General features: G+C 43.0%; 1 protein-coding gene across 21 annotated transcripts in view; it reads left to right on the top strand.

Moving 5' to 3' along the window:
* C5H7orf25 (chromosome 5 C7orf25 homolog) overlaps positions 1 to 15,590 on the top strand; it is a 214,973-nt gene that overhangs the window by 155,152 nt on the left and 44,231 nt on the right. For 2 of the 21 annotated variants that reach the window (XR_003679973.2, XR_008617486.1), the window contains 2 exons: positions 6,655 to 6,825; positions 7,774 to 8,135. The exons of the other annotated variants lie outside the window; for them this stretch is intronic. The gene's annotated coding sequence lies outside the window, so the exon portion shown is untranslated. Of the gene's footprint in view, positions 1 to 6,654; positions 6,826 to 7,773; positions 8,136 to 15,590 lie in introns of those variants that run through there. 21 annotated transcript variants of the gene reach the window in all.

The following is a 15,590-nucleotide window of genomic DNA, read 5'->3' as shown; positions in this document are numbered from 1 at the left end:
CACTGGAAAAGTTTCCATACATTGTTAATCCCAGCTTTCCTGCTCCTGCTTACTTGCAACCCATTCATACCTGGATATGGAAGGAAATAAATGTTAGCATGAGGAGTATCTGCTGTCTAGGTGGCAAAAAGAGAAAAGTCATAATATATCTCCCAAGCAAACAAACGAACAAAAACTCTGACTGCTTCTATGATTGGGCGTGGATTTTATACACAAATTATTTCAAAGGCCAAGGAAGAAAATAAGAGAAACCTAACTAGAAAAGCAGATTCTTGACTTACTTTTCTTGGAAATCTCTGATACTGGATTTCTTCACCTGCTGGATTCCACTGACATTTTGCAAACATACTGTAAAGTATGATAAAAATTACTGAATATTTATACATTTTGTTTCATTTTGTTTTGTCTTATTTTGGGTCAGACTAGTGTTTAAACCTCAAAGCCTACAAACATGCTAAATACACATTGATACAATCATGAACAATTACACGGATGCCTACTGGCTTTTCTTGGGACACCTTTGTTCATGCCAAGAGCTGTCACTGTGTGGATGTAAATGAATTATTTTCTGGGAGTAAGAAGTGGAGAAAAAGCAAAGGACATCTCCCTCGTTGCTTTAACCTTGGGGGAAAGAGAATAAATCTGGTTTTGGCATCTCTCTGAGGAAAAGAATATCTTGACATATACATAGAGCTCTTGGAGAAAGCCTAGTATCCATTGGCAAGAAAGGGCGAGATTCTGAATGCATCTAAATAATCGGCATAGCATTGAAATGCTTGACTATGGCAGAGTGCTCACCGGGATATAAATCATGCTGCTTTGCCATGTGAGACACATCACGCGTGACCATGACTCCAGCTCACGTAATGAAATGGCTTTGTATGAAGTTTGTGCAGGTGAATTAAAGCAAAATTGCTAAGAATTATGTGCAATAATCCAGTTTTGGGAACAGAACTGAATGGACAGAGCTACACCTGTAATGAAAATGAAGTATTTCTGTTAGGATGCTCGCAGATAGGTCTATGTATTGAGTGCCTGTAGGATCTCCACATGCTCCTCCTTAAAGTTGGGGTGACTGGTGTGAATTTTGGCGTCCATCCTAACTTCTAAGATTTGTCCTTAATTTGTCCTCAAACCGTGAGGTACAGGAGCCTCTTGGGGGCAATGATTGTAAAGACTCTGCCTACCCTGGGGAGAAATCATGCTGCCAGAATCACTTTTCATTCCCTAGTGGGTCATATTTGTTAAAATATTCCTAACATTGAAATTAGGATTCCTTTGATATCGTCCCCAGATTTTTTTCTTCAAAAAATGTAGGACAAAAATAAAGCAAAAGGCATCTGACTTTTCTCCTACTTATGTTATCTAGAGGATAATTTTCTTTTCTTTATGTTTATTTATTTTCTTTATTTTATTATTATTTTTTATTGGAGTATAGTTGATTTACAATGTTGTGTTAGTTTCTGTTGTGCAGCAAAGTGAATCGCTTATATGTGGAATCAAAAAAATGGTACAAAATGAACTTATTTGCAAAACAGAAATAAAGCCACAGATGTAGAAAACAAATTTATAGTTACCAGGGGGGAAAGCCGGAGGGGTGGGGGGGAGAGATAGGGGATAATTTTCTATGCTTCTCTCTCTCTCCAAGTGGTCTTGGCTCAGAACCCAAGAAAGAAGGTCCCTCTCTTCCTAGGAGTCTGTAATGGCCATCACAGCCCGAGCCTGTGTGAAAATTCTCCCAGTTACCTGTCTGGCTGGTTCAGCTTTGTTCTGTATTTTTTTCTTCGTGATGTTATTCCAGGGTCAAATTCCTAGCTTCCCTGGTGTAAATAAATCGGCTGTGTGTAACTTGTCTACAACAGAAGGCACATCACCGTATATAGAGTGTAAGAGAGATTTCCCTTTGACGAAAAAAAAGTTAAATGTTTATAAGAAATTCTGCAGGTCTGGATGCCATTAACTTTAAACAATTAATAAAAGTGACACTAGGACACAATAAATTCTAGTTTTCAAAGAAACAATTTGACTTTCTACATTGCTTCTGCCTCACTGGTGTTTGAGATGAAAGGGACAGTAATTGAAGTGAAACTCATCAGCATTAAAGAAGACCTCATGGGGAGAAACAGAGGGGGGCGGTGGTTAAGAAGGCTGTGGAATCCTGCAGCACAGGCAGGGGCTCAGGGATCTGAGGGAGAGGCAGCCATGGGGACACATATCTACTTAAGAGCCAGACCAGGACCTGGTGAAAATATTTTTAGTTAAAAGAAAAAAAGAGGGAGAATAAGCAAATGGTGGACGAAGTACTTTTTTGCATCTTACTTTGTTCCAGTTTCGTTATTAAAAAAAAAAAAAAAACCCTCACGCTTTTTTGTTTTTAACTTTTTATTTTATATTGGAGTATAGTGGTTTTACAATGTTGTGTTAGTTTCAGGCGTACAGCAGAGTGATACAGTGATACCTATACACGTATCTATTCTTTTTCAAATTCTTTTCCCATTTAGGTTGTTACATAACATTGAAAAACCCTCACGCTTTAACAAAAGAGGTTTCTGTAAACTGACTCCAGAAACCAATGGAAGAATAAATCTATTATGCGAGTAAGGAATAATGAATATGTAACCTAAGTGGTCCCAAGTTTTCTCACCAGTTCTGAGGTTCCCCTTCTTTTGAAATCTAAATAGTTCTACTGGCTGACACTTGTTGAGTGCTTGCTCTATGCCGTGTGCTGATCTTCTACCAGTCTTTACTGGGACCATATCTAATCTCACCTCCCCTACCCCCTTACTCCTAAAGCGTTGAAATTATCTTTACAAAGCAAATCTAATTGTCCTTCCCTTGCTTCCACCTCCCAATCACTCCTCATTACTCAGGAAAATATCCCAAAGTTCTGACTTGCCCTACAGATGCCGCAGGTCTCCAGACACTTTAATGGCCCCACATTGCAATGGCCCACCTCTTTGGGGGCCTCAGGTTGCTGGCTTTTCGGTTAATCGGGCGCTCACGCCACCTCCTGCCTCAGGGCCATTGCCCATGCTGGACCCTTGCCCTCTGCTTGTTGTGGTGAACACCACATATGTCTCAGATCTCAGCTGAAATGCCGCGTCCCGAGAAGAATATCTTGACTCCCCAATTTAGATCAGTTTCCATATCACACTCTCTCACCACACCTGTATTTCTCTCCTATTGTCCTTATCAGAGTTGCAGTTGTGTGTTTTGAGGGTGACCCTTTGGTTCCTGTGTGTTTCTTCCACTAGACTGGATGCACTTTGAGGGCAGGGTCATCTCTAGTTTTGTTTACCAGAGTTCCTCCCAGCATCAAGCACAATGCCTGGCACAGAAAAGGCCCTTATTCAATACATTTATGGAATGAATGGATGGATGGATTCTGAATAAAAAGACCAACCTGACTTGCTTTAAATGAGGAATCATATTATGCCGGGAACCAGCGTTCCTATAGGAAGAAGCACCTGCCATATCAACTGATGTGCTCTCAAGAGGCTACATTGCTGTTGTTGTTGTTTTCAGGAACTCTAGACACACTAATTTTTTTTTAAATAATTATTAATTTATTTTTGGCTGTGTTGGGTCTTCGTTTCTGCGCGAGGGCTTTCTCTAGTTGCGGCGAGCGGGGGCCACTCTTCATCGCGGTGCGAGGGCCTCTCACTGTCGCGGCCTCTCTTGTTGCGGAGCACGGGCTCCAGACGCGCAGGCTCAGCAGTTGTGGCTCACGCGCCCAGTTGCTCCGCGGCATGTGGGATCTTCCCGGACCAGGGCTCGAAACCGTGTCCCCTGCATCAGCAGGCAGATTCTCAACCACTGCGCCGCCAGGGAAGCCCGACACACTAACTTAAGCCCCGTTTTCCATTGTTGAAAGTGACTTTGCCTGAATGCATCAGTTAGCAGTGAGAGGGCTGGGGTTATTTAGAGCCTGTGTTCCACAGGCTGCATTTTACTTAAGGCTTATATTAGTCACAGCATCCTTTCTCTCTCCAAAGTATTTCACAGTCCTTCTTCGGCAACCTGTCTTCACCATAACTGCATCCCTCCTACATTTTTATGAAAAAAACTCCTTTCCTTTGAAGCTCATAGTTGGCTTCAATTACTCTTTCTCCTCTTAGTTACTGCATCACGTTCCTTGGAGATGTAGGTGCCTGCCTTATAGTTTTCCTCTTGGACTCAATTCCTTCTGTTATCTGGGGGATTTCAATGTCCTTGAAGCTAATTCTTCCCAAGCACTGTTCTAATAGCTTCCTTCACCCACCACAACTATAGGCACACCTAGGATCCCTTGACCCCCAACCAGCTTCCACCTGCGTTCTCACCCACAACTCCCCCCATCTCGCACTTGCCCCTGATGCAACCTCTCTTGAGCCACACAAACTTCCTGCACTATATTTCCTCTTCTTCTACTCCTCAGCACCCCGTACTCTCTCTCTAGACTCTACCTCTCTAGAAACTCTGCCCTGAAAATCCCCAAATTTACATTAATCCAAACATACACCATCTCCCTTCCTGTACCTGAGCTTTAATGGAGCTCAGCTCAACTGTGCAGGTGAGTGCCCTGGCACCTTGGTGGTTTGCAATGGCAGCTGAGCCCAAGTTCTGTTTGGAATGTCTTTCTCTTGTCCTTGACAGCACCCTGTGACAGACAGCTCCTCTCTCCCCCTACCCAACTCTCACCAACACTCCATGAAGATGCCGTGGTCTCCAACTCTATCAAGGAAATGACAGAGAAGGAATAGAAAGGGTTTCATCACCCGTTGCCCTTCCACCTTCAAATTCGTGTGCAAGCACATCCATCCTCTGCCTGCCTAAACCCCGTGGGCTGATGTCCTCCCTGCTGCCTAAGGAGAGCCTCCTTCACCTCTGCTTTTGATCAAATCTCCTTCCATTCTCCCTCCTCCTTCTTCCTCCCCTTTGGACACAATAAACCATGACCTCTGCCTCTGCCTCTTTAATGAGCCTGGTGAGCTGGCAGCCATGCCTGCAGTGGCCTCGTGTCCTGCACTGCTCCAGAATTCTTCCTCCTCCAGCTCCAGGATTGCTGTATCCCGTTCTTCATGATGCTCTCTCAGATAGTTGACCCACTTTCAGACACTTTGCTATTGTGTTTACCTTGTATTGCTTCAGGACACTACTTCTAGAATCCAGGATGTAGTTCTAAGCATGGAACCCTCAGGTACAAGGAATCTGTCAAAAGTGCAGAAATCCTGGGAACTGACCTTGCCAGGTGCAGCCCTTTGAACTTCCCCTCTCCCAAATTAAGAAAGAATGGAAGATTAGACACTTATATTTAAAAAATGCTCTCTTCTCTTTGAATACTGTCTTCTCTCTTCATTCAGACTCACGGACATAGAAAGCAAACTTATGGTTACCAAAGGGGAAAGGTAGGGTCGGGGGAGGGATAAATTAGGAGTTTGGGATTAACATATACCCACTACTATATGTAAAATAGATAAACAACAAGGACCTACCTACTAATAGCACAGGGAACTCTACTCAATATTCTGTAATAACCTAACTGGGAAAATAATCTGAAAAAGAGTCTATCTATCTGTCTATCTATCTATCTATCTATCTATCTATCTATTATATATCTATTTATCTATCTAATCTATTTGAATCACTTTGCTGTACACCTGAAACCAACACAACATTGCAAATCAACTATACTCCAATATAAAATAAAAATTAAAAACAAGGAAAAAAATGCTCTCTTCTCTTTGAATACTGTCTTCTCTATTCAAACTTGCGGAACAGAGTCTACTTAGGTGATCTACTCAGACATTTGATTAATTCATCATGGGGTGAGCTCATTCAATGTGAATGCAATGCAGTTTGCTTACTGGCAGGGAAGGGGGCGCAGGGAAAAATAAGGGTGTGAATAAAGGAAGAAATAGAAATTTAAAAATCAACAGTTAGACACCAGGGCATGATACGGAGACTATCATTTATTACTCTTATTTTCTGCATACATAAGGTAGGGTCAAAAACTGGGAAAGTTCAGAACATAAACATGTGCCCATTATACCTTGTCAAAAAAAAGGATGAAATAAAAGGAATATGTCCTTAAGTCTATCTCCTGGAAAAAGATAAGCTTGGCAAATAAGGGAAATGGTATGCTTTACCTGAAGGGGCCTTGGAGACAGAGAGTTCTCACCTGGTGAGCTGGACATCCTGCTTTATTATGTCACCTCCAAATGCCACAGTTTCTCAGCTCTAATGAACGAGCCCTGGACTACGTCATCTCCAAGAGCTCTTCAGGACCTAAATTCTGTATGACCTGTGTTCATCTTGGTGGGCACAGGAGTAGAAACTTAGAAAGCGCTTGTCTAACTTTTAATTCCACATGCACTTTAGATTTCCATATAATGAAAATTCCATGTTTCCTCAAAGGTCAGATAAATTCAAGGAGTGAGAAAAAAATTGCTAGAGAAACGGTCTGTCTGAGAAGTCAGTTCCTAATCCAATATCTCACCAAAGTACCCTGACAGCAGAATTGGGATTGTGAGGGTGAGACCACTCTGACCCACTGGGAGAACAGAAAGTCTGCAGGGTTCTCTGATTTTTCAGCTAGCACAGCCATCTTTCCAAATAAGTAATTAAAAACCTGATTGTGTCCTCTTTTCTCTATGCATCTGAAATTTCACATAGACTCTTCTGTTGTTCCAAAGAGACTGAAGGGAAACCTGGAAAGGAGGATGACAACATGGCAGTGTGGGGTGAGAAGAAGAGTGGGCGAGGCACAGTCTGGAAGTGATGCTGAGTCCAGGTCTCCAGGTGGCCCCGGTGTCCTCTCCCCAGACCCTCCATCTCACAGGAGAGGTCGGTCCCATCTGCAGCCTCTTCCTTAGCAATCTTGGTTCCTGACTTTAGGAACACTTTGTGTGACTTTTTAAAAACAAGTTCTAAGGGATTGAAGTTTATGTTTTTGTTTTGTTTAGTTCCTTTTCTTAATCCCTTAAATATGTTTCTAGAGGACTGGTTCCCAGACATTCGTGAATTTTTTTTTTTAACTGAGAACATAGTTTGCTCTAGTGCAACAATTTTAAAAAATCCCACAAAACTACTAAGATTATCATTATCATCTTTAAAACAGGACATTATAACACTAAACATGTAAAATGGAGAGAGGGTCTTATATCACAGAACAATCTCTACCACAGGAGTTGAAAACCTTACAAAGATATATTTCGAAACACAACACTATCTTTATTTTTCTCATTTTGTCTTAAACCCGTTAAACTTTGCCACAAATTGACACTAGTGCATGGGCCAGCATTTTGCAATTACATTACTCTTTTAGGGAAGACTCCTAGATAAAAACTGATGGCCCTTTCCTATATTAATATATTTTTAGTAATGCTCTCGCATTAGTGAACTCCCCAGAAAGGTGGGATCACACCTTTCTCATACTGTATGTGTGTTGGGCATATTTTAACATGGCACATTCTCTACTGAACTGTGTGTCTTCCTCTCTTACCTATTGGCGGGGGGCAGGGACCCTTTCAGGCTCTCCACCCTTCTGCAAAGAAGCAGGATGGGCTGGTTTTCACTGGAAGCTGTTCTTTTGTGTGTTGAAGAGGAGCCAGGGTCCAGACTCTTGTCCACAGACAATGGCCCCTTATCTCCAGTCATTATCCTCAAAGGGGAGCCAGAAACTCTGTCTAAACATTGTTATTGAGTATAGAAATGATTTTTCCCAAGTCAAGTGGATGGACTTATGAAAATAAATATGGAATGATATGTTTTGTAATTGATTCCTTCTGTTAGGGAACCACTGACTGAAACCACCCGCTTTGACCAGGCATGATGATAATCTCTTGCCTGAGTTGTCTCACAACAGGACGTCTTGATAAAGAACGCAGTGCTGCTGCAGAAAATTAATCAGGAGAGTTCAGGAGGGGCCAAAGGGAGGGAGGAGATGATGTGTCCTGACAACATCCCAGAAACCCTCATGCTGAAATCCATCTTGGCTGAGAGATGCGCGTGCCACCAGAAAGGACCCTGAGTCAGACCATATATGGGCCAAGCAAGATGAGTGGCCAGAAACTAACCCTATTACCACTGAGGCTGCGAGCCACGTGGCAGAGCAGTCCTCCTGGGTCCCCTCACCCTGCTGCTCTCCGCCCGGGGCGCCCCTTCCCAATAAAGTCTTTTGTTTTGTCAGCACGTGTGTCTCCTGGGACAATTCATTTCTGAGTGTTAGACAAGAGCCCACTCTCAGGCCCTTTCTGCAACACTGACTTCTAATGCGAATGGGTGCATTACAGTATTACGGTAACTTTTAAATTACTGATTTAACACTAATATAGTGGATGGGAGTTGAGAAACAAAGTTTAGCTGGCAGCAGGGCTGGTGGTTGTTGAATTTTCTCAGGGAAATAGATCCCAGACCTTGGTGTGGAAGAGGAGTGAGACGAAGACACTCAAATTGACTTGCCCAAGAAAACAAGGAGAATTCAAAAATTTCATGGTGGCTTAAAAGGAAGGCAGCGTGAGACTTTATGGATGGATGGGCAATAGGGAAGGATGGGGGCCAACTGCATGGAAAGAGGTGTGAGGCGGGGGTCAGCCAGGGAGCTGCTTCCTCTGGGGAAACGGCCAGGAGACTTCCAGGAACAGGAGGGTCTCATATGCACTAACAGGCAGTTTCCAGCCATCTGCTGTACGTCTATGTGCGCACTCTCCTTAATTCTGACTCCTTAGGAAACTTTGTTAAAACTACCATCCTGTGTGGGTAAAACCTTGTGTGGAAACATTTTGGAAAAGTGTCCATGTTTCCACGTTTGGTTTGATGCAGAATAGAGTAAGGAAGAGGTTGCAGAGATGAGAATCTAAGCGAAAAAGACCATTGAACAGAAGATATTAGGAGAGGGAGCCACTATGAGAAATGGAAAGTCCCTGAGATTCCTGGGAAATACAGTTAAATGAGGGATGGTGGTGAAACTAGTTTTTATTTCAATATTAAAGAGAAGGGGGCTCTCATAAGATGGAGGACTTGGAAACACCCACACAGCTGATTCTTGGGATGTGCTAGTAAGTCATCTGATGTTTTCAGAAATGGCATCTTCTCCTGACTCGTTGCTGAAGGGGATGAGCGATGTCCTCAACTTTACGGTGTAAACAGGAGCCAGAATCCTGCCTACAACGTGCAGCATCCTCACGTCCTCGGAGAGCTGACTTAGAGTTTTACTCGGCACCCAGAACTTTTCATAGGAAAATGATTATAATGGTCAGACTCCTTCAAAATGAACTGGTTTAGCGCTCAAGCCCTTATATATTTTTCCTCCAGAAATTATGGGTTTTTTGAGAAAGGAACATCAAACAGAAATTTCTTAGATCAAGAACAGGAAATGAATGATTCAGCAGGCTGGATTTCACCCAAGGAGCTGTCTTCACAGCTGTAGAGAATAGCCGAAAAAAGTTCCAGGGGACTTGCCTGGTACTGCTTGAAAGCAGTCAGGCTGGGAACCAGAGAGAACTCTTCGGAGCAGGATGTAGGACGATTGGAAAGCCCACCTTAGGCTCCCCAGAAATATGTCAGCTTGGTGCCACTGCTCCACTAGAATATCCTTTAACTGCCTCTGAGTCCACATTTGGAGGTGGTCCAGGGTGACTCAGGGTTTGGGAGAGAGGGAGCCGTTTCCCAGACAGGAGCATCCAGGTGTTCTGCTCCAAGAGACGAATAAGACAATCTACCCTGGAAGCTGGCACTGCCGTGCTGTGTTCCAAAATCGAATGCAGTGCTGGTTATTGGGGGAGGACTCCCCTTCGGGCAGGGCTGGGCAGCACAGTTACCACTGATTCATTTGCTCACTTTCTTTCCCTCTCTCATCATAAAGTGCAATCAGCAGACACCTAACTTTGCTAGTTATCATCTGATGATTCTATGTGCCCAACTCTGCTGAGTCTGGGGAGAACCATTTTGGAGGGCGTTGACCAGGCAATGTGACTGGAGGCTGGCCATTGGAAAAAAGGAGTAGCCCTCAAGTGTGTCTCCTTGAACCCACTGTGCCTTGATTTCATCAGGGAGCACAGCCCTTCTACCTTCTGTAAGCATTTCGGTGCTCAGTCAGTCCCCAAACTCGTTCCACACATCCTTCTCTCACCACAGCTACCTGCTCACCCACAGCCAGATACTCTTCAACTCCATGCCCAGCTTTCTGTAACAAACCTGTTTAGTGAGCCTCCTTGTCTCCAGATTGTTCACACCCTCATGCATCCCTGTACCCAGGCTCAGTTTAATCTTTCTCAAACATTTTTATCATGTTACTCTCCCACTCAAAAAACTTCATGTATCTCTGTAGTATCTTTACAATATCAGATGGATTTTTTTTTTCCTGGATCTTACTTGCATTATTTTTTATGCATTTTAAAAGTTTATGCATTTTATGCATTTTTATGTATTTCAGCAGCTGCACACAATATTTTCAAAATGAGCTGGGGTATATACACTGGGACACGTACATGCATTGTATGCAATAAAATACCAGTTAGACTTTTTCTGCCATCCAACACTTCTGTCAAAGCCCCAAGCTGAGGAGGCTTGATAAGTACCCCCAAATTCTTGTAAGTGCCCCAAGAGCCTGTATGGATTATTAGGAGGTGACCAAAGTGCTCTCACAAGTCTCTGAACCAAACCCCAGATATTCATAAAAGAGATGACTAGAAATTTGAGGGGAGTTTACTATAGTGGAGAAGTTTTGGTAGTTTGGGGATTACTCTGATGGCTGAGAGGGGAGTGAGTGCCAATCACTTCTCCTCTCCCAGACCAGGTGAGAGGGGCTTGAAGAAAGCCACGTGTGAAAACTGGGGGTACGTGAAACAAGGGAAGCCACATTTCCCTCCATGGCGAGATATTTGCCAAGCTATTGTGTCTTCTGGCCTTCCGTAGGGCTGGCAGCCCAGCCCTACGGAAGGAAATGTGATGAGAGAGTCCTTGGGATAATTTTATGTGTCCCCAAGAGTTTGTAGTGTCTGTGAACATGTATAACAACGCTCGCTTCTCGCCTGGAGAATCTTGAAGGCAGGAGACTGGACTGAACAGCCTGTAATTGCAGGGTGAGGAAAAAGATCAGCAGCTTGGCAAGGATGCTTGAGTTTCTCCAGGTACCCAGACATTGAAGAATGTAGCAACCTCCAGACTTCCTAAAGGTGCCTCTATGAAAAAGACCACCTTCAGGGCCCCATGCCAGCTGTAACAGTCTTTGTGGAGGGGTCCTCCTAGGGATAGGGGGTTGAGGATGGTCAAGAGGAGAGGAAAGGAGAGCTGGAGAGTGTAGCACCTATGTCAGAGTCTGCACAGGGCTTCTAGAGAAACAACACATACACCCCAAGAGAAATGTAGCCTTAGGCTGGCCTGTGTTGACCAAAAGCATCAGCAGGAAAAATTACGTTAAACAATTTTTTTAAAACCCCATGCTCCATACTTGAGAGGGACTGTGGAATCTGACCCAGATGTTGATAAGGGAAGGGAGGGCTGGTACAGAATGTTCAAGGCTGTGGATGGACAAAATAAGACTGTTTCTTGTTTTTACTCCAATGAGTTTAGACTATAGGATAAATATTTTACTTGTTCATATACGTAAAAAATACTATAGCTAAAATTTTTATTTTTAAAATATTGATTCAATAAGCACTTTGCAGATCTATTATATCTTGGCAAGATGTGTGTCACTTGTGCTATAGAGAGACATAATTAACAGATCTTTCCTTAAGGAATCCATAGGAGGGAGACTGTCATGAAAACACATAAACAGAACGTAATACATGCTGTCAGTTAACAGACATTTACCGCTTATTTTCTTTGTACAGGAGTTTGCACTAAAGCAATGTGATGGGAATGCAGAGGAAGGGGCACCCAGTGAGCATTCCCAGCTCCGATGACTTGACCACCACTGAACTAATCAGTTTCACTTATCACTTGTTCAAAAATCTATTATTTTGGTTTTCCCTAGAACAGAACTCAGGCTTCTCTCTCCTTGTTATCTCATTGACTTATTTTCATTGAAAATCCCATGATTCCCATTCTTGGCTTACAAGATATTACCCGTCTTTGAGTTCCAGCTCAAGTCCTACCTCTTTCCCTAACCACTATCTACTGCTATGGTCTAAGACATTTTTATCTCTCATTGGTGCCTAACCACATTGTGTCTCTTGACTGTTATTTAACTTTAAACGTGTGACACCGTCGTTTGCCCATTAACATGTACTCCCCACTTTAAGGGTCAGATACTCAGTTTTCTCGCTTCCTTTCACTAGTCACCGGCATGTGACACTATCTGGTCCATGAGGCTTGGCAGGAAATCTGCATCTCACAAGAGAAAAGTCCCTCCACGTTCTTCTCATTTGACGCAGAGCAGCCACCTTTTGACTATGAGAGGACACTGACGATGCATTAGGTGATGCATCCCTCAGGGTCCAGTCAGGGGACAGTCATTTGACTAGAAAGTTTCTTATAAAGGATTACTAACTAAACAGAGAATTAACTACTAAAGCATAAGGAGAGCTCTAAGAATACAGGAATAGGAGAGTGGGGCTGTGGCCAGCTGGACCGTGGAGGAGTTAACTGAGGTGTCCAAGGATGGGGCTGGCAAGAAGGAACTTGCCCATTGACATGCAGGCGAAACACACTAGGAAAGCACCAGGCTTTGCGGGATAGCTGCTACCGCGGGTGAACGCTCCAGCTCACCAGGAGCTGGCTGAGGTGCAGGCAGAACTCCCTAGAAAGCTGTTCTCTGGGATGCTGCTGAAACTCACTGGGAATCTGCCTGCTCGGATACCCACTGGGACGCTGATGGGTTCACGGGCAGGATTCACTGGGAACCCACCCTCTGGAGTGGGGGTGAGCATTACAGGATGCCTTGGGCACTGCCAGCCTTCGGGTGCTGTGGGAGCCAGCAGGGAATTGCTCAGCAGGACCAGAAGAGAAGCCCTTTCCTCCTGCAGTGTCCTCAAGTGCCCTCTACTGAAAAAACTTTACAGCGTGCCTCTGGCAAAGGAGAAATGTTTACAGAGCCCACCCCCAGCATCACAAAGCAGAGCAAGGAAGGGTAAATTTGAGGCTGAGAGGCAATAAATTGATAACTGGCACAGGTGAAGAGAATTAATAAATGGTAAGACACCGTGCAGGATGGCATTGACGGACTTCCGATGCGAGCCCGAACCTGCTCTGCTTCCAGACCCCCTCTTATGTGAAATCATAAATTGTTTTTTTTTTAATATTGCTTTTACTTGGAAATTCTGTTACTTGCAGCTGAAAGCATTGTATCTGATATAAAATTTATTTGTTTTGTTTTTATCAGAATACAATATGCACATGGCTAACAAACCTAAATAGTAGAGAGAGACTTTTAATAAAATATAAGAGTCCCATATTCCACTTATCTCTAACCCGGGGCCAACCAATTGCAACCTGTGCTCTCTCCTTAAAAATTGTTTAATTGTGGCAAAATGCACATAACATAAAAGTCACCCTCTTAACTATTTTTATGTGCATAGTTCAGTGGCATTAAGTACATTCACATTCACACAGCTGGATACTCAATTCTGTTTTGTAATTTTATTCTGGTTGCTTCATAAAATGCTGGTTTTATTTATCAGCTGAAGATATTATCTTTTTTACTTCCTCCTAAATGACATGCATTAAGTTCACTTATTTGATATCTCCTCCTTCTTCAGCCCAAATAACTGTGTAACTGTTTCAAATGTGACTCTAACTCTGTTCATACTTGAGGAGTTTAACCTTGAAACAACCATTTCTTTACCGTAAATGGTAGGAAACATTTCTCTCACTGACTTTTTGAAAGTCAAATATGCCTCATTTTCTAAAGGTAAAAGGAGAATTATAAAACCAGTTTATTTACCAAACTACCATGTAATGACTGAGGAAAGTGTTGGATTTTTTTTACTGGAATCCCCAAGTGACCCGAGGTTATAGGCAGAAGGCCAAATTTCTGTGTTGTATTTCCCAGCTTAACTTTATGAAGCCTTCTAAATAATGTCAGTCCTTTTCAGTGGTGTCACTTTTGCCAGGGAAGGTCCAGGCATTAGAGATGCCATATGCACCACTGCTAGAAATTTATGGCTGAGCGCCTCTAGTGTATTCAAGACATCCTTCTGAGGAATTTGGGCAACAATGGCCCTTGTGTTTCTGCTGCAGAGCCTGCTGCTCAGTTCTTATTCTTGGGACCTGATTTCTGTGTTCCCTGGGTTTCATGTTCTCCTCTTTTTGGTTAAATCTTTTGTTTTCCTACGGTATATTCTTTAGTAGCTTCTCTTTTTTTTTTAGCATCCTTATGGGAGTATAATTGCTTTACAGTGTTGTGTTAGTTTCTGCTGTATCACAAACTGAATCAGCTATACGTATACATATATCCCCATATGCCCTCCCTCTTGCGTCTCCCTCCCACCCTCCCTATCCCGCCCCTCTAGGTGGTCACAAAGCACCGAGCTGATCTCCCTGTGCTATGTGGCTGCTTCCCACTAGCTATCTATCTTATATTTGGTAGTGTATACACGTCACTGCTACTCTCTCACTTCGTCCCAGCTTATCCATCCCCCTCCCTGTGTCCTCAAGTCCGCGTCTTTATTCCTGTCCAGCCCACACTAGGTTCATCAGAACCATTTTATCTTTTTCTTTTAGATTCCATATATATGTGTTAGCATATGGTATTTGTTTTTCTCTTTCTGACTTATTTCACTCTGTATGACAGATTCTAAGTCCATCCACCTCACTACAAATAACTCAATTTCGTTCCTTTTTATGGCTGAGTAATATTCCATTGTACATATGTGCCATATCTTCTTTATCCATTCATCTGTCAATGGACACTTAGGTTGCTTCCATGTCCTGGCTATTGTAAATAGAGCTGCAGGGGACATTGTGGGACATGACTCTTTTTGAATTATGGTTTTCTCACGGTATATGCCCGGTAGTAGGATTGCTGGGTCGTATGGTAGTTCTATTTTTAGTTTTTTAAGGAACCTCCATACTGTTCTCCATAGCGGCTGTATCAATTTACATTCCCACCAACAGTGCAAGAGGGTTCCCTTTTCTCCACACCCTCTCCAGCATTTATTGTTTGTAGACTTTTTGATGATGGCCATTCTGACCAAAGGGATCTTGCTGTGATTTATGTCATAGAGTGTTCTGCCTACGTTTTCCTCTAAGAGTTTTATAGTGTCTGGCCTTACATTTAAGTCTTTAATCCATTTTGAGTTTATTTTTGTGTATGGTGTTAGGGAGTGTTCTAATTTCATTTTTCTGCCTGTAGCTGTCCAGTATTCCCAGCACCACTTACTGAAGAGGCTCTCTTTCCTCTGTTGTATATTCTTGCCTCCTTCATCAAAAATAAGGTGATCATATGTGTGTGCGTTTATCTCTGGGATTTCTATCCTGTTCCATTGATCTATATTTCTGTTTTTGTGCCAGTACCATACTGTCTTGACGGCTATTGTAAATAGAGCTGCAGGGGACATTGTGGGACATGACTCTTTTTGAATTATGGTTTTCTCACGGTATATGCCCGGTAGTAGGATTGCTGGGTCGTATGGTAGTTCTATTTTTAGTTTTTTAAGGAACCTCCA

This window comes from Physeter macrocephalus, chromosome 5 (genome assembly GCF_002837175.3).
Source record: "Physeter macrocephalus isolate SW-GA chromosome 5, ASM283717v5, whole genome shotgun sequence".
Lineage (NCBI taxonomy): Eukaryota > Metazoa > Chordata > Mammalia > Artiodactyla > Physeteridae > Physeter > Physeter macrocephalus.
This window is presented reverse-complemented; position numbering and strand designations above follow the sequence as displayed.